The sequence below is a fragment of the Spodoptera frugiperda genome, chromosome 15, assembly GCF_023101765.2.
Source record: "Spodoptera frugiperda isolate SF20-4 chromosome 15, AGI-APGP_CSIRO_Sfru_2.0, whole genome shotgun sequence".
NCBI classification, from domain to species: Eukaryota; Metazoa; Arthropoda; class Insecta; order Lepidoptera; family Noctuidae; genus Spodoptera; species Spodoptera frugiperda.
This window is the reverse complement of record NC_064226.1, coordinates 5,294,506-5,320,674: the sequence shown is the minus strand read 5'-3', so window position 1 is coordinate 5,320,674 and position 26,169 is coordinate 5,294,506. Positions and strand designations below refer to the sequence as shown.

Sequence of the window (26,169 nt, the reverse complement as noted above, 5' to 3'; positions counted from 1 at the left end):
TAGCAGAAAGAAAACGACTGCAAGGAAACAATGACGCTGTGTTACAGCTTTGAAAGATAGTGATCCTTCACGAGCACCTTGAAAGTAGCGAGCGACTGTGCCTGCCTCACCAAAAGCGGTAGCGCATTCCACAGCCGCACGGCTCGAACCGTAAAAGATTGGTCAAAGGCTCTGCTTTCATGTTGAGGCATCTCAAGCTTGAGTCTCTCCGATGACCGTACTGGTCTAGAATGTGTGTCATGACAGAACCTGAAACGTTCCTTGAGGTAATGTAGAAGAGATAAGATATGAGTATTCCGGCGAAGGCGGATCGGCAGCCACTTGAGTTTTGCACGATATTCGGAAACGTGGTCATATTTGCGTAATCCAAATATAAACCTTATACTAAAGTTTTGGAGTCGCTCAAGTTTATCTAACTGCGCTTCGGTAAGATCCGGATAGCTGACGTCGGCATAATCGAGAATGGGAAGGAGAAGTGATTGAGCTAGCGCAATTTTAGTAGCAGTTGGAAGAAAGTTACGAAGTCTGCACAAAGACTTCGCAGATGCAAACATTCTTCGACTGACTTGTCCTAGTTGAGGTCCCCAGGAAAAGTCTCGGTCCAAAACAATACCCAAGTCTTTTACAGTATCACTGTATGGTATTGTAGTACCGTCAAAAACTATGGGTGGCATCTGTGTCCACGCAATCTTGCAGCGTAAACGAGGGCTACCGACAACAATGACCTGGGTCTTCGTGGGATTCACCTTTAGGCCGTAGGCCGTACTCCATTCCGATATACGAGCCAAGTCAGTGTTAACCATCTTGACTGCTTCGGAAAATTCATCAGGAGGTGCTTGTGAGTAAATTTGCAGATCGTCGGCATACAGGTAGTAGGAAGAGAGAAGATCATTGGAGATAGAATTTATAAAAATTGCGAAGAGTAAAGGAGAAAGAACGCCCCCCTGTGGTACGCCAGCAGCCGTATCAGACCAGGAAGAGTATGAACCCTCGACGGCAACACGCTGCCGGCGGCCACACAGGTAACTACGAAAGAAATCAATCACAGTTGGAGATATGTTGAGAGAACTCAGTATTCCAAGCAGTATCTCGAAATCGACGGTATTGAAGGCGTTGCTAAAATCTAGCAAGGTGAGCAGAGTTAAATTACCATTTTCAATACCGGATCGTATGTCGTCGGTGATGTGGACTAGAGCCGTAGTGGTACTATGTCCCGGACGAAACCCGGATTGGTAGGGATTAAGGAGACGGTGTTTGGTGAGGAAAGCACTAAACTGGTTATAGATGAGGCGTTCAAGGACTTTGGAAAGGAAAGGTAAAATAGAAATTGGACGATAGTCGGAAAAGGATTCAGGATTTGGTTTTTTTGGTAGTGGTGTGATTTGCGCCTCCTTCCATGCAGAAGGAAAAACGCAACTGGATAAGGAATAGTTAAGGATATGGCAGATGACAGGAAGGATCTCGTCCAGGACAGGGAGTATCATCTTACGGCTGACACTGTCAAAAGTATTAATAAAAAAAAAAACATTTCTTGGCCATAACCATTAAGCTAGCAATTGTGAAACATTTGGTTAACATGTACTTACTTAAAAAAACACATTTTATCCCCGTCCCCAACACTAATCCCTCGGCACAAATAAAACCGTTTGAGGTCCACGATAAATTAGGACATCCTATTAAAATATTTGTGCAGTAGATGTCGTAAAAAAGTATGAGGGCTGCTTGTAATCGACCCTTACATCTTAATACTTAGAATTCCATTTAAAAATTCTATTGGATACAAACTATCCAGCAGGGAGCTATAATGACGTCCGAGGGGCCTAAATGCAAGTTTTTTTTTTGCGTTAACGTTTATGACGTTCGATGCTCTGATTGGCTGCTTCAAGTTAGCTAACCAATCAAAGGGCTTGAAGCGGTAAGATTTCGATTACGTTAACGTTAAAAAAACTCGCTGTAAGCTCTCAGCAGGTCCCCATGTTTTGGGCTCGCTGTCATCGCAGCGGTAAGTCCCCTCTTTGAGGAGTGGCTAGAGAGGCGCCACGGCGTCCTCACCTACCGCCTAACGCAGGTGCTTACCGGACATGGGAGTTTCGGTAGGTTCCTGTTCCTTATTGGGCGGGAGGAAACGCCCGGGTGTCATCACTGCGAGGACCGCCCGGAGGACACAGTAGAACATACAGTGGCGGTGTGCCCTGCGTGGGCTGAGCACCGCCAAGTCCTCAGGGATGTGGTCGGCGACGGCGACCTCTCGCGCCCGGCACTGGTCCAGGCCATGGTGCGGAGCGAGAGGGACTGGGATGCCGTCTCCTCCTTCTGCGAAGCAGTCATGCTAGCTAAGGAGGAGGCGGGGCGCGTGAGAGAACAAACCTCCTCACGCCCCAGCCGTCGCGAAAGACACTCCGGGCGTAGGGGATCCCGAGACGATCTCCGGCCACCGTAAGTGCGGGCCTGCGGACAGCGAGCAAGGGTAGCTCACCGCCCGAACAGAACCAGACCCGTGCGTGCGGCGCGTCGCGTTCCGCGCGCGCCTCAAAGAGCCATCAGACCACCACAGATGGGGCCCAATAGGGCTGATGCCTGACCCGGAGCTGCGGACTACCTAGCGGGTTTACCGGGGCTCCGGCTCGAAAAGCAGGAGAAGGAACGGGGTGGTTTTTAGTCAGTAAGAGTCTGACACTCCCTCTCGCCTCACCCAAGGCGAGAAAAGTCATTGGATGATTTTCCCCCTCAAAAAAAAAAAAAAAAAAAACAGGTCCCCATATTTGTAACTTCGTAACTATAGGGTATTAAACGGTAGGACCCGACTCCTAATAGTGCGCAAAAAATCCATTGTTTGTCTAATATGTCCAGTCATTACTTTCTATTGTAAACTAAACCAAACTTTAGGGGCTTAAACTCGTGAATACAAGTTAAAATTTTTGCCGAACCAGAGGCAGTTTATTTGTTAACTTTGATTAATTGTTTGTATTTTGTTAGTTAGATGCTGGTTTTGATTGATTTTGTGGGGATACGTGGTTTATTTGATTTGTTTTGTAACTGTTAGTTTTGAAATTAAATGCATTGTTTGTTATAGGTGTATAGATGAATGGGTTCCGTGGATTAGTGTATAATAATAATATTAATGGTTCTTACTTAGATAATGAATATTAGTTTCTAAATCATGGCGCCGTTCTTATTTTCCATTCATGGTATTTTTGTTTCTTAATAAATATCTATTTACAAAATAAAACTTATATTTTTAGTAAAGGACAATTTAAACTCTAACAAACATTACCAAACTTTTCCACTTACACCAGCGCAAAACCGTCAGAAGCCTTTTACTAAGCCTAAGGGCTCTCGACCGACCTGTCATGGCCGTCATACAAATCAAGAGCGTGACACTAGAAATACACAGAGCATCATTATAATAACAAGTCCGAAGTAGTTCTCATGACTTGTCACACGTTTATCCCTAGGCAATTTACATAACACCTCACTGCATCATAGTGGACTACCCATATTAATAGGTTTACACAGTCAAATGCACCCTATTGAGCATTCTCAAACACGCCTTGCGGACTAACGCTTATACAAATATATTCAGCAGGTGTCCACGTATTTACATACAATTTACGAAGGCATACACACGATAAGTTGGTATTTAGCATTAGATCCGGTGCGATCGGGTGCTGGTCTTTGTTGTGGCGTAATGAGTATCTGACCGGTTAGAGTGGCTATGAGTTTAAAACGTTTAAGACTTGTTTCGCAATTATACTAGAATCATAGTTTTTAAAAGGCTCAGTTGTTTTTGTAATTCATTATCAAAGACAAAAGTCAAATCATTTATTACAATTAAACCATAAATCTATCAGTCTGTCCGTCAGTGAAGCTAGGTTCTCGTTCCAAAGTGTAGCTTCGAATAGAGAAAAACGAGAAAGAAACTCCATTCATTACTCTCTTAAAATCTAAATTACTTAGTCCAAAGCCAAAGGAACTCCTCCACTTAAGGAAACATTACTTCGTAATACATTTGGTATCCCAACATTATATTTGAATTAAGCCACTAAACATTTCACAGAACTATATTACAACAACATAACTTTATATGCCATTACCATACAAAAGAAACTAGAAAGTAGAGCAAAAACTACGACGAGCCGTATAAATAAAAAATGCTACATGTCAGCAACGCATTTCCATAAAACCTTGTTTAAAGGGTATACGAGTACAAAAGGTAGTAGTTAAAATAAATTATCTAAATGGAGACTACGTTCGTATTCAAATACATTAACGTACATATTTTAAGACTACTTTGCGAAAAAATCTAAAACCTTCATTTTATATTCCCTGCCTTCTATTCAAATACACGCATAGTAAGAGTCGGAAGATGTTTTATTTCGCTTCGTACGTAACTGTATTTCAAATATAAGTGGGATGGAAATATGACTTACTTATTTACTTTGAAGATGAGTTCTGAAAAGAGACTCTCCTGATATAAGTACTCATTCATAATTGACTAGTCTGTGCCCTTTATGACGAAAGTATTAACCAAATTAACCAACTTTCAACAAAGTACTCAAACTATAGTTAACATTCTCATAAGCCATCATAATGTAAAAATGATAGTTCGTGAACGCACCGCAAAATCGACAATTTGCATGAGCATCACTAATCGTCGAAGTGAGCGTACATTCAGGAAACGTTAGACAAACAAAGCACAATGAATTGTGGGCCACCCTCAGACGATGCCGCCGCCCGCGAGCGATCGTGACGGTAACTGCCTACTGCATCGGGGCTCGGGTGTGGGCTCAGTGCTAGCGAGTAGCGGTAATGGTAACGTGAGCTTGAATAATATGTAGTAATATATATAAAAAAATCTAAGTGCACAGAATATTACTTCCAAATGCTATTTTTAAGCCAGAAGCAAATGTCATATTAAGTATACAATTTAAATTATGATGAAGTAATCAATTTTTCGTCGTATAATTAAATAGACAACCGATTGCACTAAAATAATTATACAGAACGTTTTTATTGAAAAACGTTCTCAAACAAAATTACTACACTAGTAAGTACACTTTCTTTTAACAATTCTAGAAAAACAAACATTTTAAGAAGAAAATCTCAACTAAGATATAAATAAAAGCAAATATAAATTATTTCTAACTAAACAATTATGAGGACAACGCCTCAATCGCGACCGCGCGCGGGCCATTGTACTCATAATCACGATTATGAAATTACAAAGTACGACAGATGAGTAGTCAGAAAATTAAATGTCTTCAGTTGTCTAGAAAATTGGTACTTTTCTCTTGAATACTTTAAGTTATGAAATTTATTTTAGGGACTTAAAATTTTAATACTTTAAGCAGTGTTGTTTTATTTTGGCACGCCATTTTATTGTGATAATATTTATTTTTTAATCTTTCAATGTATTTTGTAAAATTATTTTAGTGTACCTGGCTCAAAATGTTTACATATTTTGTTGTTATCAGGTAAGAAAAACTTGAAGACTTGTAAAACTAAAATTGATTAGTAATAAAATTCCAATGACCAATTTTATAGTGTTAATCTTTACAAGATCAGGTTCTTATCAGGGATCATGCATGAGCATCGTAGTTTTCAATAAACATAAAAAAGCTATAAAATTGATCCGTGTTTCGTAAATCCCAATTTTCATGGGAATATGGTAAATGTACTTACGGTATAAAGGTATACACGGATTCAAATTAATATTAACGTTGGCAAATATTTGCTCGCAGCGCGGTTCACTTGTTGGCAATCAACTCCCTTTGCCCTATAGTTACGATGTCGCCCCAGGCGTTTCGCGGTTCGCAGATCGCTGTCACTCGCGACTCGACTCGATACTCACGTAAAGTTTTATACCCACCCGCTGATATCTCGTCCGATGTGCAAGGAATATCAATAAGAGGCACAAACTATAAATGAAATACCGCACAAAGCGAATTGTTTGGTTACTATGTTGTTTTAAGAAATTGGTTCTATCTAAACCTGCATTGTGTTCTATGTGTGTCTTACATAACGATTGAATTTTCAAAAACCTGTTTGATATAAAGAAGTATTTGTTAGACTAGAGATATCTTAAAAACACACAATTCGACTGCAGCATTACTTTCCCATACATAGATAAATCCACATTGAAAAATAACGAAGACTGCGTTGGCGTTCATAAATTTCATTATCGTGCATATTAGGTTTATTATTGCGGGGAGGACGCCTTTATTGTGCTGTAAATATTTTATTCGACGATAACAGCTATCCGCAGATAAAGCAAATTGATCGGGGAATAGAGACTAGAGTTTTGGTAAGTTTACGAGATAAGTGGGCGGGTTTAATTGATACCATGAGATTGTACAGACGACGCGACACATAAATTAATATTTAACGTTCCTATTTAGCGGCCTAATGCATAATTATACAGATAAGCTTTCGAGCGCGTCGGTCACAATGAAAAGTTATACATAATGCCTAATTTGAATCGGCTGTATGCGGCGTATGCCATGCACGCATACACTCATGTGTCGGAATCACGACACAGGCGTTAGCAAACAATATCACATATCAAATATTGTTAAACGTGTTAGAGAAACGTTAGGCACCAATCGATAGTTATGTTTAACTATGAGGTTGGTAATTCGGTTCTGCCTTAACATTTCGTGTATCGGTGTAGCCGGGAGCACTTCCTCCCGCAACTTCGTTTCTCGCATAAAACATAACATAAAGACGATATTTTCCTTTATCTAAACATTAAGTATTCCCCCTCTGTTGAGAGTACACACAGTGCGCGTGTCTTTTTATTAAGATTTAATTAAGCATTCGTTACGGGTGCGTTAGTCGCTCGTGCGTGCGATTATGTACAATCCCGCGCTATTTATACTAACTCGCTCCATATTGCACGATAATAGAAAGCCGTATTAAATGTGCCTTAACTCTAATAGTAGGTTATCGAGCATCTTATGTTTTATTCAGTAGAGATTAGCGGCGGGTGCGCCGGGCCGCGCGTGCCTGCTAGGATTTTTCTTAATGTTAATATCCTATACAGTATTTCAATATCAAAATCGGCTGTGTATGAGTACACAGCGGGGGCCCAACCGCCAGCCACTGTTGAAACAAAATTGTGAACGTGTCTCTGGTGATGATTAATTAATCATAGAATTGATTTTGGATCCCCTCGCTCGTCTATCCACTAATAAGTTCAATTTATTCGTTAATTTCTCTGTAATATGCAAATAGGGACAAAATATTGTTCGTACAATTTTAAAGTAATTTGATAAAAGATTCTAAATTGTTAGTTTAATAGGGTTATTGTTTTAAATTCAATTATTTATACACTACAAGCTCGGTGATTTAATTTGGTGGTCCTGGTTGAAACTTTTAGTAATTTGGTGCCATTTAGAGCGTGACCAATTTCTGTTACAATTTCAAAGTAAACGGAACACTAGGTATTGGATTTTAGTTTATAAACAAAAAACTTATCAACATTACCATACAATTCTTCTTCACAGTAGTTGCGGTATGTAGCACCAACATAGGTACATTAACATTCGTTGCATTGGAACCATGTTCAAACAATTACGTTACATATCATTATGCACGTAGAAGCGTAACCGAAAATGGACAAATTAAAAATAATGATTGTCTGTAACATTTTTATGGAATTCGGAGTTACAAAAGGACGGACGAGTGAACGCGACGGGCCGGTTCGAATCGATGCTCGCTTGACGGGCAGCTGCAGAATGGAATTATGACCATTTTTATTTCCCGCCGCGCCTCAGACTACACCTGCCTACCTCGGCCGCGATTGACACCTACCCCATTATACACCGCGATCCACACGCACACAAAAAGTTACACAACAATAGAGTCGATCGCAGCCGCATGAGAACTTATTATTAGCCCTTTATAAGATAGGCCGTTCATTTTTACATCTTCATACAATCCTGACCATTAGCCGAGGCGTGTGGGCAGTGGGCTCGAAGCTAAATAAAACTATTGTTGCGCCAAACAAAACCAAGTGAACATCTTCATAAGACGACATCTCAGTCTATTGTTACGAAAGGTTGAGTTCCAGACGCGGCGATATTTTAGAGGGGAATTTATTGCCAATTTCAGAAAATGTTTACCGAAAAGTGACTGAATGGTAGGCGAGTGAATTACTTATTGTAATGAAATAAAGGAGGGCCAGATTGAAAGCGTCCGATGAAAGCCGACGTCGTCGCCGGCCCGGAATACTGTTTGATGATAATGATTTATGGCGACAGTAGCACGACACGATTTTAGCGCGTTAATGCTCGAAAAGAAAAATGTTTCTTCTTTATGAGTCTATGAAAAATAAATCTAAGTATTCATTATTGGATCACAATGGGGAGGGCGGATAACAAATCATTTAGACGACCTCTCCAACGTAAATATGACTTCCTAAAGTACTGCCTACAACAAACAATTTTTTTAATATGCAGCGTGGAGCTTTCGCGCCGTGATCTCATAACTAAAGTTGACCGCAGGTGTGAAGAAAAACGCGCAACCGCAGAGAGGCCGACCAAACCGCAGGCTCGTTTGTAGCTCGTACAATCCTCTCGACACCAGTTCTATATTTAGAAGATCATTTAAGACTGGACCAGACATGGTGCAGGTGTATCCCAGTCTCACGCGCGACACATATTACATTAAATATGCTTACTGGAAACAAGAAAATTACATTGTATCACGAACGTCTTCGAAGAAAACTCGTAGGATTGGAACACGCAACTTAATTAGTACATAATCTGAAAGGTACAATGACGGTCATTACGACAAGAAGGGAATTAAATATAGGCACCGAATGTTCTGTACTCGACGGCACCGCGTTAATGATTGCGAGTCGTCGCCGTATTCGGGGGCGAAACTGAACCTTCCGGTTATGAGGCGGCGCGCGGCGGAGCGCGGGACGAGCGACTTCGTTAGCCGCCACTCCTGTAATGACTCGCTTAATTCGAGATAATTACGCTTCCAGCAAACGCAAACGTGGGCCACGGAAATTTATCGAGACTAGTCGACACAACTTCCATGTTACACTTACTCAAAGCGAGTAAGAGTTGCCGTGCGGTTTACGTTCAACGTTCAAGTAACAAGATTCCATAAATCAGGTAAAACGCTGTAAAATCTCGGCTAAACATTAGCTTTATTCGTTTTTAAGCGCGTACCCTAATCTGTATGCACGAAATAAACAGGCCCTTCCTATCACGAAGTTAAAATTTCCGTCCATATTTTAATAAACAACATTATTCCTCGAAATCACGTGCGCATCAGTCATCCTGTCCAAAATCGCTTCTCTTTAATCAGAAGCGAGTCGAGCGGTTAATATTCGCGATCCGGCAGCGACTTGGCACGACTCTGAGACATCCTGCCATTTTAATATTCTTCGCCAAACAAAGAGTTCTCTTTATTCGAAACTTTTCCCCTTTAGGTAGCAACTTATTGTATTTTTTTATGTCGCTTAGACATTCTGTCAGTCAGTTTGGAATAATTCAGATTAAATACACCTACCGCGCGCGGTCGCCCCGTGAATGTTAAGGAGCGGCGCCGCACTCGCTCGAATTAGAAATGAGTGCTCTTCATGTTTTGTTTTAATAAACTCGCATACTTCCCTTTAAAGTGAGCTCTTATTTGATTTGTTCTCCCGCGCCAAACGAGTTCCCGTTATGAATATTAGGACTCGCATTCACTTTGTCACATAAAAAAATTAACTCGAAGCTTTTGGTTAGGTCTGCGGGCATTCTACTATACTACTTAAACCGAAGCTGAATTATGCTTTATAGTACGTAAATACTGTTCTTGTACATAAACACAACATTTGAGTATTAGATGACATCAATCAATTTCTTGTCGAGCCTACATTAAAGTTTAAAATTAGAAGAGTGACAGGTCGATAATGGTTCGTTTGAAATTATACAATATGTCTGCATATTGCTTTGACATATTACGTCTAGACTGTAGGAACGTAAGGAGAGCAAAACGAATGTAGGATACGAACTATGCAGCTCAGTCCGGCCTATTGTTAGCGTGATGTGGCGCTGTAAATCCCTAACCACCGCCTCCGGCGAATCTCACTGCACTATAATTACTTAATATAATTATGCTATAAATATTTCGGGCTTTCGCGAACAAATTAAAGATGTACATTTATCCTAATTTGTGACTTTGGGAACGGCATCTAAATTGGTTATGGTATAATAAATGGCAAATTTGCTTTGACGCATATTCTATTAAGCACTAAGTTGGAGATTGTTTCAGCTATTTCTGAGTTCGAAGTTGTGGGAATTACAAGCTTGAGAAATACGTTCATCGATCTATTTTATCGCGTGGGATTTAAGAAGCGTTGAAGTGCACAGGTGACAGCTTAACTACATCCTACGTGTATGGAATACAAAGTACATTATAAATTCAACATAACATCGTCACATTAATAGGCATAAAGCTTTATAAAATAAATTAATTGTTTATAAAGCTTTGGTTTCAATTATTATTTATTACAACTTGACTTCACCAATAAAATTGCGAGCACCACATTCGCGAACGTTCGTGACACACGTGAATCGTTTTTTTTCTATTCTGTCGACCTTACTGACAGACACGACACACAACTACAAATTTCCTTTTGGCAACAAAGAATTTAATACAAAATAAATGTACCACATCGCACGTAAAACTCCTATTCATTAGTTATTAACTCTTGTGCACGTGCTCAAGTTTGATTCCACTATTTCCTTCACAGAGCAAAGGTACTCGGCTTTAAATTATTGATTGTCTCGCGGGAACGTTTATAATTAAATAATTATATGGTAGGTACGGCCGTAAGTTCTGACGCCGTAGTTACGATTTAATTAAGATGTATTGTTCATCGAGCCGAGGCGTGACTTTGCTTTTAAAAACTCCTCGCCGCGTTTCACATCACTCCATTAAACATGCGTAGGTAAAGGTACGGCCTTCCGTTATTTAGATAATGTATCTTACTTTTGTATTAAGTTTTGTAAGCCTCCACAAGAATACGACGCTTTATTATTTTATACGCTCGTACAGTTTATCCGTCTACATTGCCTTAGGCGTTAAATTATTTCATAAGCTTCTTCTCAACCTGAAGTAATTAATCTATAAGTACATTTTATGCAAAACTGTGTAATGACTAAGTTAATAGGATTTCTTTATCGCTGTTTTATTCAAGAAGCATCATAACATTTCAACTTTTACTATTAACTTCAACTAAGTTATCGCGAGCGTCTGAGAGAGCAATAATAAATCTCTTAGATTAAAAATAATAACGTGTACCGTTATTTTCCGAATGAGAGCCACACCGTACAGACACGCTTCTTTATTGATTCCATGTTGTGATATTGCGACCCGTTGGGATGCCTATTAATTCTACACAACAATGACTAAGCCCCAAGCAGCGCCATGTTTTCCATCTCGCACTCTATATTGTTGTTTATAATTGATTTTTTATTTGTCGAACTGATTGTACGATTAGCTACGAGCACAACACGAAAGAATGTTGTGAAAAAAAAGAGTCGGCGAAATCCAATCTAAACTCCGAAGTAAACACCGCGAAAGACGGCCGAGACGAACCGTAGACAGAAGAAAAACAAAACTCTGAGAACACGATCAATGCTACCGAGGGGCGAAGCCAAGTGAAAAATCAAAACTCAGAAAAAAGGATGAGAATATCCCATAAATTACACCTGCCTCGATGAAATATAAAGCGGAGATATTGTTTTAAAAGTAAGTCCCGGGCGGGTGATTACGGTCGGCAGCTAACCCAGACTTGAAATTCCGATAGTTTTTGCGCCGGTAAAAACTGATATTCCGTTCGGCCGCGTTCCGTCCGTCGTATATTGAGTTAATATCGGTCGTGATTGTGCGGTTGTCCCTTTTATCTATGCGAGTGTGAGTGAGATGAAGCTTTGTTTCAACGGGGTTGGTTCGAATCGCATTTTATGGTAAGTTGGCGGGCCGGGCAGGTGTACGCGGTGCACCTGCGGCGCGGTCGAGCGAGATGCGATCGCAAGGACGTCGACCCGCCCGTAGCTACTCGGACGAGTATCTCAACATAGATAACGCTCGCCACATAATTCTGAACAGAAAGCAACATAAATTAACTAATGATACGTGGTGAAGAAACCAGAGCGGGATAAGAACATTTCCACGCTAGATCTGCGGTCGAGATAATAGTACTCGCGGCGCTGCCTACTGATGCAAAATCGCATCTGTCAGCAAAAATCTATTGATACGGTGTTGATTCGCGGTGAAACCGAGGAAGGCAATTGTGAGATTAATTTACGTGCCACCGTAGGAGATAGCCAAGTTGAATTGAAACTGGAATCAGCATCGGTTAGGTCAGTGCTGTAATTATTGAGCAGAAGAACTAAAAAAGGTCGCAGTCGAACTGAGAAAGCACCTGCTCCGGCGTTTCGGATAAAAAATACAAAACATCCTTTCACAAGGTGGACGCGTGGGAAAAGGACAATAAAAGAGAAGCAAGATGCTGACTTTGGGCAGCTTTATTAAAGTCTTCTTGAAGAGTAAAATGTACATTATTATATAAGCACTAACTACTTCATCGTAGAATAAATTAATAATTATAAAAACAGAAAAATATTGCTACAATAATAATCGCAGACTGTTTTAAAATATTAACTTATTAGTTTTAAAGTACTACGATATAATGACTAGACCCTTCTACGACTAAGTTTATTTAACATTGGCAATAAGTTTCAATTAGTTAGAAATGAAACATTTTGTTCAGAATTATATGAATATTTAAAAGCATTATTCGCGCCCTAGTTTCTAAACAATTCTATAGTTTTATTACCCATTTTATTTTATGATTTTCGTATTTCTTTATGTGCTATAATAATTTGTATTATTATTTTTTACGATATTCATAAGGCTTACCAGTCATAATTACCGAAACGTTTCTGTAAAATTCAGCTCGCTTACCTGAAAATAAAAACAAATATTTTATTTTACTTCCATTTATAAAATAGATAAAATTAATGATTGTCAACAATAAAAATATTTCAAGCCCGTTTATATATTATAAAAAAAATATATTTTTACAATAATGAAAGAGAAATATTTATACCATACAATTATGTAGTTTTAAGTGAAAACACACACGACTTTCTTCGTTTCATCTTATAATATTTTCACAACTCAAAATATTATCCTAGAAAATGTCTCTACACACGTACCAAAATTAGCCTCTGGCAATGTGCTAGTGTTTCATAATTAAGATTAGAATATCGTTGCAACGAAGAAACTAGATTTCGTATCTAATTTGAATACTTCATGATTGAAGAAACATTGAAACAAATACACACGAGAAATAGAGAAAATAAATAATGGACTATTTCAAAACGTGAAAAAAGGAAAACAAATTTCAAACACACTTTAAGCAATCAAAGTTAGCTATATGATATAGGTATGTCTACATCACGACCTAAAGACCAAGCAAAGTATAAAACAAAAATGTACCTCGTAGACACAGCTTATCATGAGCAAGTTATAAAAGTCAACTAAAGGAAAACGGGTTATGGGTTCGTCTGACGATGGGCCAGCAACATGCTACTAGTACAATGTACACGTATAAACCTAACTTGTTATGACCGGACGAAGCTACTGACGACAGCGATATAAAAATACTATGTATAAAGGTACCCTTAGGTACTCCTAAACAGCTGTAAGGTTAAATGCCCTCCAAAATAAAAGGGTAGAGTAACATTTTTTACAGGACATACATAACCTTAGACAGGCAGAAACTATGGAACTATGGATTGTTTCGATTCTTACATACCTCTTTCGCTTCATCAACAGTCATCAGTCTTTTCTTGCATGATCGTCGGCTAATGGTATTTTTAATTTAATGTTTACAGCATTGAAAAGAAAACCTAGTAACCCTTTTTAGTTTCGATATTGAAGTGCTTTTTCCTTCATATCTTTGTCTATAGATCTAACATAAAAATTATTGTTTAGATAAATATTTTTATTTAAAGTGAAAATCTCTGTATATTATTTACAATGTTTAATATTGATATAAAGGCATGCGTCACTCAAAAAGCTGAGTGCGGTCAGTTTGAGATAGCAGAAGGAAATTTTTTGCAACAGATTCCTGCTTCAAGCAAAAATGGGTCAGATGGGTAATCCCTCGCCGTTACGGTGCCTAACTCAGTCGCCAATGCCGTTTCGTTGACGCTTTAATAAATTAAAAAGTATACTTAAAATTTTAGAAAAAACATGAAAACTTGGGCTTTGAAATCAAAATTAATTTTGGTTTTAATAGCTTCTTATGATTTGAGTGCAATCAGTGTACTTATGTGTTTTAAAATTATGAAAGGCAATCTAAAATCTTATTTGATGTATCAGTCATAAGGCATCTATATTCAATCGTCATTTTTTCATATTAATAGTAGTAAAATTTCAATCACTATTACATAATACCATTCTGAAAAACTGATTATAAAATCGTCAGATACTTAACTCCCGTAACAAAACCCCGAGCGTGCGACTACCGCACACCCTAGTTGACGTTCTAAAAATAGTGGGATTACGTATTCAAACCTTCGAAGAAAGTTTGCACAATCTTTTCTTCCAGTTATTTGTCACTGACTTAATCTGGGAAAGAATTTAAAAGAAAGTGTCGACTGCTTATCGTGAGTAAGCGAAGGGAATTGATTACTTAATGGCGTTGTTGGTCAACTACCTCTATTATCATGCCAGCCACTTACAGTCGCAGCTGCATAGCTTTAACTTCATTTATTATTACCGCTTTGCTTCTATGTACTTGTTGATCCAATTGTTTTTCTACAAATTCAGCTTTTCGGTTGACCACCATTCGAGATTACAAATCGAATGAATTAGAAACACGATTATTCACAACTCATTGTAATCAATTAATAGTCCGTAGTAGTCTTTGATCCAAAAAGGATAGCCAGTAATACTATCTGTCCATTCGAATTTTACGCTTCAAGCACAGCAATATTTGCACTTAATTTTAACGAATAAGTTGGCACGAATAAATCCGGTCATGTTACTAGTTAGCTTATCCGGCTATCGGAAGAGGCGAATTCTAGCCGGATATTGAATATTGATCGTACACCCTTAACCCTAACGTATCGGTCGTTACCGGCCCTCGGGAACGATAAAAGGATATTCAGCGATTATTCAATTGTGGCCGGTAAAAAATACAATAATAGAAAAACGATAAAGCCATTGCTTGCTTGTTATGACTTCTTTGATAGATCCCGTATTCGGAATTGGCCCTGGATTGATGGTCGGATTTTATTCATTACTTTTTTGTAAATCTGGAGACTGGTTTGCTCTTTAGTAAGTGTATACAATTAATTAAGATGGACAAAATAAATATTTCGATGCAAAAAATCCATATTGAGTAATTTTATATTGATGTGTACCTATTCTATCCACAAATAAGCCAAAATTAAATCGACATTTAAAACTCTACTGGATATTCAAACACAAAAATAGACTCAGAAACAGGCAGATATTTCGCGAATAAAAATAAACCAACTTTATTTATACTTGACAATATAAATATCGATCGGTTTTTCAGCGAAATGCAGGTAGCTTAAGTATTTATAGGTTTACCCCTACTGTTTCCGACCAACCTAACCTAGTCTATAATTATACTTCTACGTACGCATATACTTATACCATGTAGGTGTATCTTTCATTCCTTTTATCTATAATTATAAAGTTCCATAGAAGGTTTCAGTGATTGAAGGCAACAGACAGTTGCTCGCTTATAATAAACTTACGTGGTAGTTTAAGTGATGGCACTATTTAAGTTTTGCTTAGGTAATACCTATTTATTACTTTGACTTAATTACATTTTATGTTAACTCCACTCAACTAAGAAATTCACTGAATTCTCATCTGTTTCTGTTATTATTTATAAATTTAAATATGGATATTTCCATCTTCTGTATCTATCAACATCATCTTGTTTAGGTACACAAATCGATGAAAGTTTATAGCATTACTCTATTACACTGGCTCCCACATAACTATGAGATACCTACTTAAGTAGTCCATAACTTCAGTACCCTCCTACGAACGAGCGACAGATGACAGGAGCCGATAGTCAACATTTCGGGTCAATTTTTATGACCAAAGTTAACAAAACGGTGTCCAATGACCATCAACTATGCAAAATGTCGGACGTTTACATCCGAAGATGTTATCGTTAATATTTTTACGACGTAACTTGAAGCTAATAGGTCATCCTGAGTTTGATTTATGAATATATTAACCAGTGGACCTTTCTTGACCTACTTAATAATGTAGCGGAATTATGAAATCATGCGATGATTTACGACTTCCAAAAACCAACTTTATGCCAAGTTATTAAAACAGGCTTTCAATTGTTTTATGAACATCCGTCCTATTTAGGTTTTACGATTCCCTTTCTCTTTCCAACTGCGCTCCTCTAAAACCAGCTACAGAATAAATCCTGTGTGTGTATACATAAATCTCTAAACGAGCCACAAACGTGTTGCACATAGTTTTGGGCTGAAAAGCGGAATAAACTATTAAAATCCAGCAGGGCGTAAGTACAGGCCACAGTGGCATGGCCTAGGCCTGTGTGCGAATAACTTATTCATATCGTTCATGTATGCCCCGTATGAACGTGAGTTGTGTGCAAATTATATAATATACGACAACTTTCCGTACTTTCTTGCTTCCCTACCCCTGAATTTTCGTTGTTTTTTGTGCAATAAATACTTTATTTGAGGGTTAGGGGCGTAAAGTAAGATGCCGTGTTTTATTTTATGTCTTTTTGAGGTTAGGCTCGTAGCAATTTCGGTTTAAATGAGTGATGTGATGTTGTTTGCCGGTACAAGTAGAGGATTATAAGTCAAGGGTCACCATTTACTTGCGTCGGTAGTAAACTTTAAGAAGACAAATTAATATGCTTTGAAGACGTAGGAGTACACAGATAAAAATTTAATAAAAACTTTTACTCGTATAGATACCAATGTCGCTGTGATGGGTGATTGTTCAAGTAAGAGAAGGGAAGTACCCTTCATATAAGTATAAAGACGCTTTCCTACGCTAGACACCCCCATGACAGAGTCCATAAAAGATCTGCCACACAGATTGGGCATGACTTCCAAAAACTCTAATGCCGGCCCCAAAACTTGGAACAACCATAAATTATTAAGATTTAAATTCAAACGCTTAACAGTGACAATTCAGTGCGAACAATATTACAGCAAAACACGTGCTTTAAATGTAAAATATCAAGTGATACAGACCTCGACACGGAACTGAGAAAGTAAAATGTTTATGAATGTACGGAAGAAACTTTGTTCGTTGGACGAACTTTTAACGCTTTCCGTGGAGCTGGGATTACATGAGAACTGCGTTACCATCCACTCGCTCACCGTCCGATAATGGAATAAAATTGTGAACTTTCATGCCGCATTAATTCTCTACGCCAAGGATAATCGCAAGTCAATACACTTTGACCTTACCGAGTACAAGTGAGATATGAGATCTCGTAGTCACTCGAATTATTTATTCATGTATTTACTTGGTTTAGAGTGGGGCGTTGTAATCAATATTTTGATTACACCACTTAAAATGTTTGACAGGTTATAATGTTATTTATTTGTGAAAATATAAAATATGAAGATGAACCATCTAGTATTCTGAGACGTTCAATAATTCCCTATAAATAATGCAATTAAGAAGTCAAATTTGAATTGTGTAGTACCAAAAAATCTCAACAGGTTTGATTGAGAGCCTCTAATAATATACAAATAGTTGATAGATTATAATTTCCACGTGGTATTCGGATACTTCCGTGCCACCGAAGCGTACTTCTGTTTAAAACCACGTTATTAGGCGGCACACCGTGTAATTTTCTCCACAAAAATTACGTACATATAGAAATAATCCGTTGGACGTGAATTGCCTTGGGCGACGTCTCATATATTAGACTATTTCCTACAGTTATAACGATCAGAAACAAAAATAAAGGCTCTGACTAGTTTCCAATTAATCGTAATAATTGCTAGTGAACGTTGCTATGTATTGGGATATGTGGGGCTATTTATTTTAACCACACCTGGTGTTCATTGCCGGCGGGCCGTGCTCAGGCGCTCTTGTTCGGAACAGCCATTCTTCTGGTAAATAATGAACGAATATTGTTCAAACTTTAATACGTAGCGTGTGCTTGTGGTACATTTTTTAAGATCCTTTTGTAAATTGTTTGCCGATGTATAAAGTGATTCTGTTTTGATAGGTTTTCGGGTTTTGATCCTTGATATGAAATCAGATTTCGTTTGATATCTTTATATCGATAGATCAAAAACCAAATTACCTATTAAGGCGTTTGATATTCTTTTGATACATGAAAAACCACTCATGGGAGTAAAATGAAAATATTAAAAAAAAGAACTTTAAACTAGTCGATAAACACACGTATTGAAGCAAACTAAATTGAACACGATTGATGGCTATTGATCCACTCTCAAAATACTTTGTGCATTCAAATAAAACTACACATCGACTCCAGGGCGGTCCGGATCAATTTTCTGTTTACAACCCAATACCATCAAAGAAATCCCGACTGGTATACTAATTGACCGTAATAGTACACTTATAAACCAACTTAGTTCGATTTACAACCCGACAACTGGACGTTCAACTTTTTTATATATAGCTAGGTAAGTATTTAGTTAATTAGGACGGTTAAAAGTTCCTTTTATAATTATTTAAATTAGTTATTTAGAATTTATTTTTATATTGACGTATAATTCGGTTGAAAATTTATTGGTATTGTAAAAGTAGGTAGTATTTTAATGGTATAAAAACGTTGAGAGTGACGGCTGCCACCGATAATGACGAATGCATTTATAAAGCCTTCGTATCGATGTCGATATTATTATGACCTACTTGAAAATGCTGTTATTAGCCTACTGGGTTATACGACCAACCGTTCAAGCGACTTTAGAAAAGTATTTCACTGTTTTATAGTGCTATAGTTATTATATTCCTGTAATCGTCTTTGAAATAAATGGGATGCAGAAGCAAGAACAGTCGTTTGCAATCTTGAGAGGGTTTGGAATGGTAAAAGGAAATGAAATCTTCTGAAATGATCTCTCGCGATGGGGTTGCCAATTGTCGTGCCTACCGCTTAGAAATTGACACCCTATAAGCCTTGTAAGGAAAAATCTATGAAATTTTGTTTTTGTCATAAAACCAAAATAAAATGGCCTTTGTTTCTTGGGCTATTTAAACTTTTTATTGCGTTATAATGTAAGAATTATATTTTTAGCAGAAAAAAAAATAAGTACTTAAACATTTTTCCTGCTTATCTTAATTGGCTAGCAAGAATGCCAATGGCATTAAGCCCACTCTTGTAAAATAAAGTTGATAAAAGTTAAATAAATAATTAAAAAATTATAATAAACAAGTACCTAAACAGAAGGTAATATTATCTTAAACTAATAAATTAATGACTTAAAAAAATGTGACTTCAATCAATGGCAATCAAATCTCAGATGGTTTACTAAGCAGCACTACTCTAAGCCCGACGATGTAGTTTTATTTAAGCATCTTCAAATTGCAGTAGATCAAATATACACAAGACAAAATCAACACAAGGCGGCGTGAGTCCATTGAGACGAGATCTCACGTCAATGCATTCTTAGGAAACCTGTTAGTTCAATATTACTTAATCGCACGCATACAATGAGCGATTTTAATACTAAATAATCATTAAATATTTTCCCTTACCATCCGCTCTTTGAATGCACCGTTGAGTCAACCATAACTTGTTTTACTTAATATTCGATTACTGGTTGTTTTTTTAAAGTTTGTCGATTACTTCCATCTATATTTTGCCTCGGTTTACGCACTTAACTAAGATAACATTACACGTACTTTATTAGCACTCTGATCTTTCTGTAGAGGTGGAAGAAAAACATTATGATAAAAAATCAGACATAAAGTCATAAAAAAATATATCATATTGAAAAACGGGAATCGTATTGAAACCGTAAGCATCATACTACAATCTTTAAGCCTTAGATCATTTGCTTAATACATTATGTAGATATTTGATCCAACTTTTTACTCCGATGGTACTTAAGTACCTATGTGCACAGTTGCATACATAATGCGAAGCACTTAATTTTGACGCCGACTGTACATCTGTACAACTGAAGTTGTTTGCAGAATATATTTGAATAAAGAATTATTCAGATAACATCACGTTTTCTATGTGTTAACAATATTTTCGTTTTTTTAATTTTATATTTTTATGTAAATATAAAAATAATATGAAATCATGAGCTGAATTTTCTTCTATACTATAAATTGTCAAAATTCAATTTTAATCTAATAAGAATAATATAATCGGTTCATTGAAAAATCAGCCGTTGATTATCATCATCATTGAACAAATGGAGATTCTTGCTCGGTTTTCTCCATGTGAAGCGACACTTTGGAACGAGCACCTAGCTTCATTGACGGACAAACTGACATACTATTATTTATTTCTGTATTTGTTGACATTTCAAAAGAATCTAAATGTTTATGGCTTAATTGGAATAAATGATTTAACTTTAACATCATCATTATTAGCCGTAAGACGTCCTCTGTAGAACAAGTAAGTTAAGTATAATACACACACACAACACCTAATATATAATAGTATTTAGACTCTAGTCATAAATATGTGACATGTCTAATAAATCACATAATATCAACATTTAACGAACCGCCTAAAGATATTTGACTAAAAATGCAAATTCACACTTCAATGCTAATTAGACTTCGCTCTACATAATTTATGTGTGTAAATATATAACTATACAACATCTATAATTTTAATTTCCATTCTATATAAATATAAAACTTTAACTAACAGAACAGTGTGAAATATTTAAAGATACAACATTCTAAACATAGTAACGCAACGTAATTTAAATAAAATATTCTGATCCCGTAAAGTCGAAATTCATGATCATAATATTTACAATTCGATCCATAGGAAATATTTACCCTTCATAGATAATCTGAAGATAGATTTCCAAGTTTTTTATTGCAAAAAATATTTTCTTGTGAACTCTTTGAGGTCGACATAAGAGCTACTAGAGGAAATAACAATATACAAGTGAATGCTATGCGCCTTCAACGACTTATTTTTGCTTTGGATATTTTGTTCAAAGGCTGCATTCATCAGCCCCTACTTTTTTCGTATTTATTTATAGAACAGATTGTGTTACATTGCTTATTCTTCCTAAGTAGGTACGGTACTGAAATAATCTTTCATTTATCATTAAATCGTTTCGAAAACCCGTTTTTGACAGAGGAAATCATCCTAAGACTACTCTCGTCTAGGGTAAGATGAGAAGGAGTGTCAAACTCATAATGACAAAAATCACCCCGTTCCTACTCTTGCTCTTCGAGCCGGAGCCCCGGTAACCCGCTAGTCTGTAGCTCCGATGTTTCTAATAGCTAAGCTCTAATATAAGGTATAATAATATACTCAACGAACAGTTACGTAAACACACTCCACAAAGCGTTTATTTTTAATTAAATACCCCGAAACATTACATAACAGTATCCACGAACAACCCGAACTTACATAAAACCTTATTAAATAAAACTTCAGCATGATTGAACATCATTGGAATATTTTCTAAAAATCTAAGCGGGGCTTAAACCCATAATCTGTTAGCTGGTAGTCAAAGGTCGGTTTGCAGAAATATTTCCAGCGTCCAAGTGGAAATTCCTCGCGTGAACCACCTGTGCTTAGGTACCCGCTCACTGACCAACACATAGTTCCTAAACTGCTATAGATTCACTATTAAAGAAAAACCCCTTTGAGAGCCCTCCGAGCACATTCTACCTCGAATCTTGTTTGCACTTTAACGCCGATATGAACGTGAATACTTGAATTAAATACACGTGTGAACAGTAAAGAAAGAACTCGTATAAATAAATTCACACCACAAAAGTCAGTATAAGTACCTTTTCATAAAGAAAAAGTTTGCCTACAACTGATTCATAAATGATAAAAGTCCCATTCTATGTTCAGACGTAAGTTATAACTTGATTTTAGTAAGTTTTTCCTAACATAAGTATCGTGGAAGATAGAATATTTGGATCGTAACAGTAACTAAACTAATGAAATGTATATTATTATCGAAAGATGTGTTATAAATAAATCAAAACAAACGGTATATAATGTCGTGATAAATCAAAATATACAGCGATTGAAGAAACAAGGCTTATCACTGACAATAACTCATTACTATTTGATGGCTGAACTACTTATTGAGACATAAAATGTACATCTGCATTGGATGTTATCGTTCGGAATACTAAACAAACCGTTACTTCAACGATAAAATATCAAAGTTGTTCGAATCGAATCAAACTGGGTTGGTCTATGAATAAAAATGAATTAGTCTACGAGGAAAAGTCTTGATTTCATTAATAACCTATTTAGTGACTCTGTCATATTTTCCACACGAATATTTCCGTGTTTACAAATGTGTCATATTTATGTGACAGAGCACAGTTTTTAATCAGAAGTATATTATGTTTAATGACATGTTTAATTTTTATATCACGATAAACACTCGGGGCGTTGCTTATGGAAACACTTTTCTAATTTATAGTTTCGTTTAACTTTTTAATTGAAAGCTTTTAACTTCAACGTTGTTTGTTTTGGTATGTGAATGTGAACAGTAAAATAGAAAATTTATAGCAATTTTCTTCGAATAGTGAAATAAATTAAACTGTTTATGGTGACTTTAGAAAAATATTCTGGCAGACAAGAACTTTCCCGTCAAGTTCATGGTAATTAGTTAATTAGATAACATCCATAAAAAACAATCTATCAGCAAGGTTAAATGCCCATATGAAATAATAAAATTCTAACAACAATAAAAATATAACCATTATCTCCCTTGAAACAAGGTTGTTAGTGTCGACGACCTAATAATAACGACGTATCACTTAATTATAGCCTACAGCTACCCAGGAAGGGTTAGTTCGTACAATTAAAAATGAATAGAAATTATTTCCCATACCTTGTATCGAAGATATGAAGTTAATTTTCAATAAAAGTCCATTCACGTTAAAGATGCGAGCAGTTATTAAATAATCATACAGTCACTGAAAACCGGTACAATATTCTAATAGTCCACAGGGTAGCACAGAGCACGATCAAATCCAGTTCGAGGCACACAACACACCAATAATGCTCTATTAATTAATTTCAATTTATGTTAATTACGGAATCGGGTACGATGCGATAGCGAAAGGGGAAGACGGGGACGCGTGCGCTCAGTTCGCGCGCCAAGCGTGGACTGCCGGCTGGCGGCTAGAAGCATTTCTAAATATACACCCCCCGAACGTTTCCCGCGCACCCTATGGGCGCAACGCGTGTACCATGCAATTTTCTATAAATTTTCGCATAAGCTCCGAAGCCGCGCTGTCAAAAGCTGTTTTTACTGAAGCTCGCCCCCAAACGCTGTGTGCACGCTTTAATTGAATTAGGTGTAATGCGGGATTTTCAAAAGTAAATTGAATGTAAGCATACGTGGAACCAACCTGCATTGCACTGAAACTATAAACATATCTTGTCATTTTATATTTTTATCTGGTTTTATGTAACCGCTGCCGGTGTCAATAAACAGTAAAGGGGTCTTTGTGAATGACAAATTAGTTTCCGTAAGCATTAAATTATGCTAATGATTGTTGAATTAGTGGAGGCAAATTGCTGCATAATTTTGCCGAATACCGTGGCGTAGCGCTACGGTTTTTCGTAGCCGCTTCGTAGCGTTTTTGCTAATTCCCAATTATTCTGAGACAGAAGTTGTAGACCCCTCGAATAGAATTGAAATCATCACAGATCTGTCTTTGTCTGAGACTGAATGAGTTTTATGTAAATATAACATCATTCCAAAAGTTTTAATTGAACAACATACCTACTCGTGCTCCGCTAAAGTATTGAGATAAACTTTTGTTTTGTTTGAAATATTATTTTCTTTGCGAATTTATTTATTTGTAAATCAGAATAATGGGAATAAATCAACTGAATTTACTTAAATTTTTCAACATTTATGAAACTTGTAGAGATGTAAAAATATTTAATATTGAATCACTTTTCGTGAAGATATTGCCAACTTTGGTTCAATTGTATAGAGGTACATTATAAGATATCGATCGATGAGGCTAAACAAGACTTACAGTCTACAGTTCATTAATCTCAGAAGTAGAAATATTAATCCAAAATTATATTCTAATACCTATATCAATTTCCCAAATGAAGAAGAGTATTTAAAAATAAACTTGTTTAAACTTTTGGCGTTGACTATTGGCGTGTAACGTCACGCCTTTTATTCCAGAAGGGGTAGGCAGAGGCGAACAACAACACTTTTCAACATTATACATTTTTACTATCTTACAAAATAATTAATTCTATTACAAATATTTTATTCCTCACAGATTATCTGGCGTCTCAATCGCCATGTTTATTTTATTGCAATTAAAACGGACACTGTTTGAAAATGTTTTGATCGTGGGACTAAAGCTACATTTACTTTTTACGAGCTTCTAACCAATACAGATGGAGTTTGTGGTACAAACATACGATTTAAACTTACTGATAATGTATTATCATGTTACTTGTGGAGGCAAATATTCAGATACAGGAGTAAACGAAATGTTTTATGTATACTTTTCTTTAGATCGTTAATAGTTTTAGAGGGTTTTGTTTCATTTTAAAGAACTTAATTCTGTTTTAAGAAGATTTGCATTTTACATTATGGTACATGGAACAGTCGTTGTGACCTGGAGATTTAAGACGCCCGCTTCTCATGCATGTTGGCGCGGGTTCGAAACCTACCAACGGCAAGTACCAATACGACTTTTTCCAAGTTATACGTACTTTCTAAGATTATTTACACCCCACTGACAAACGGTGAAGAAAAGCGTCGTAAGGAAACCTGGACTTATAATTTCTAATTTAGTTCACTTGTTGTTACCATGTTCAGCGGATTTTATAATTTTAAAACACAACTTAAAACCAATTCCCATGAAATTGCAAAAAGCAATTATTCACACAGTGCTACATATTATAAGTATATATAAGTACAGTATATCATCTCCTAACCTTACAATTACTTGAAACTTTAGAAAAAAAAATACATTCCAACTTTAGTATTATTTTATCGAACTAGATTTAATTATACCAGGCCCCTTAAGCGCAACCTTGAATATACATACCTAGTCATCGGATAATCATAGGTTTGAGCAAAAATTGCCCACTGTTCAACATCTTAGTCTCGCAATGGCTACTAAAATAAATGGTTGAGAGGGCTATCATTAATCACCGTGGTCAAGATTGGCACTCTAATTGCTGATGAAGCTTTTGTAGGCATTCTCAGACAGTAGGACGCTTAAAGATGACGTCATCGGGAATAAGTCGTCTTCTTTTTCTAAATCACACATGGGACAGGAAATCTAGACTAGATTTGCTCTATATTTTTATACGACGGAATTAACATTAAGTTATTTGTGAGTGTGTGTGTGTGTGTGTGTGACGCAATAAATAAAGGGTTTATATCTTCCTATTTATGGCATGTTACCAACTATTCAGTGTACTTACGGTGCTTTAGCTTTAGGGTGTTTTTCCGCCAGAGATGTACTATGTCGCTATGCTACGAAAATTCAGACCGTTTCCACTAATACTAAGCTACGTAACTGTGCGAGGAAGATACACAGCTCGGATATGCGATGTATTGATAGTAGGGAAGTCTTACACAGCACACATTTATATCAAGCATCTCTACGTATAAACAACTTAGCTGAGAGTCCGTTTCCACCAGTGTTAAGCTATGTATTCACAGCAACGTAGCATAGCACAAATCTGGTAGAAAAGCACCCGTAGTATTTAGTTTAGGTATAGTCGGGATGTTGTATTTCTGATTCGTCCGATGAGTTTTTCTCAAAGGTCAGTTATAATAACTCTCCTTCTGGCGCAGTCGGGTAAAAACTAGGGTTACGTAATCTACGATATTTTGTCGGCAAAAATTAGAATATAAAATATTGCAGCCACTTTTAACCCAATTTGTATTAAGTAGCCCGCAACTC

The 26,169-nt window shown here is 36.8% G+C and overlaps 1 protein-coding gene across 2 annotated transcripts in view; it reads right to left on the bottom strand.

Moving 5' to 3' along the window:
• The window catches only part of LOC118274884 (toll-like receptor 6), a 66,456-nt gene extending 43,061 nt beyond the window's left edge, over positions 1 to 23,395 (bottom strand). For both annotated transcript variants that reach the window (XM_035592656.2, XM_035592647.2), the window contains exon 1: positions 23,103 to 23,395. The gene's annotated coding sequence lies outside the window, so the exon portion shown is untranslated. The remainder of the gene's footprint in view (positions 1 to 23,102) is intronic.
• Between the last annotated feature and the right edge of the window lie 2,774 nt (positions 23,396 to 26,169).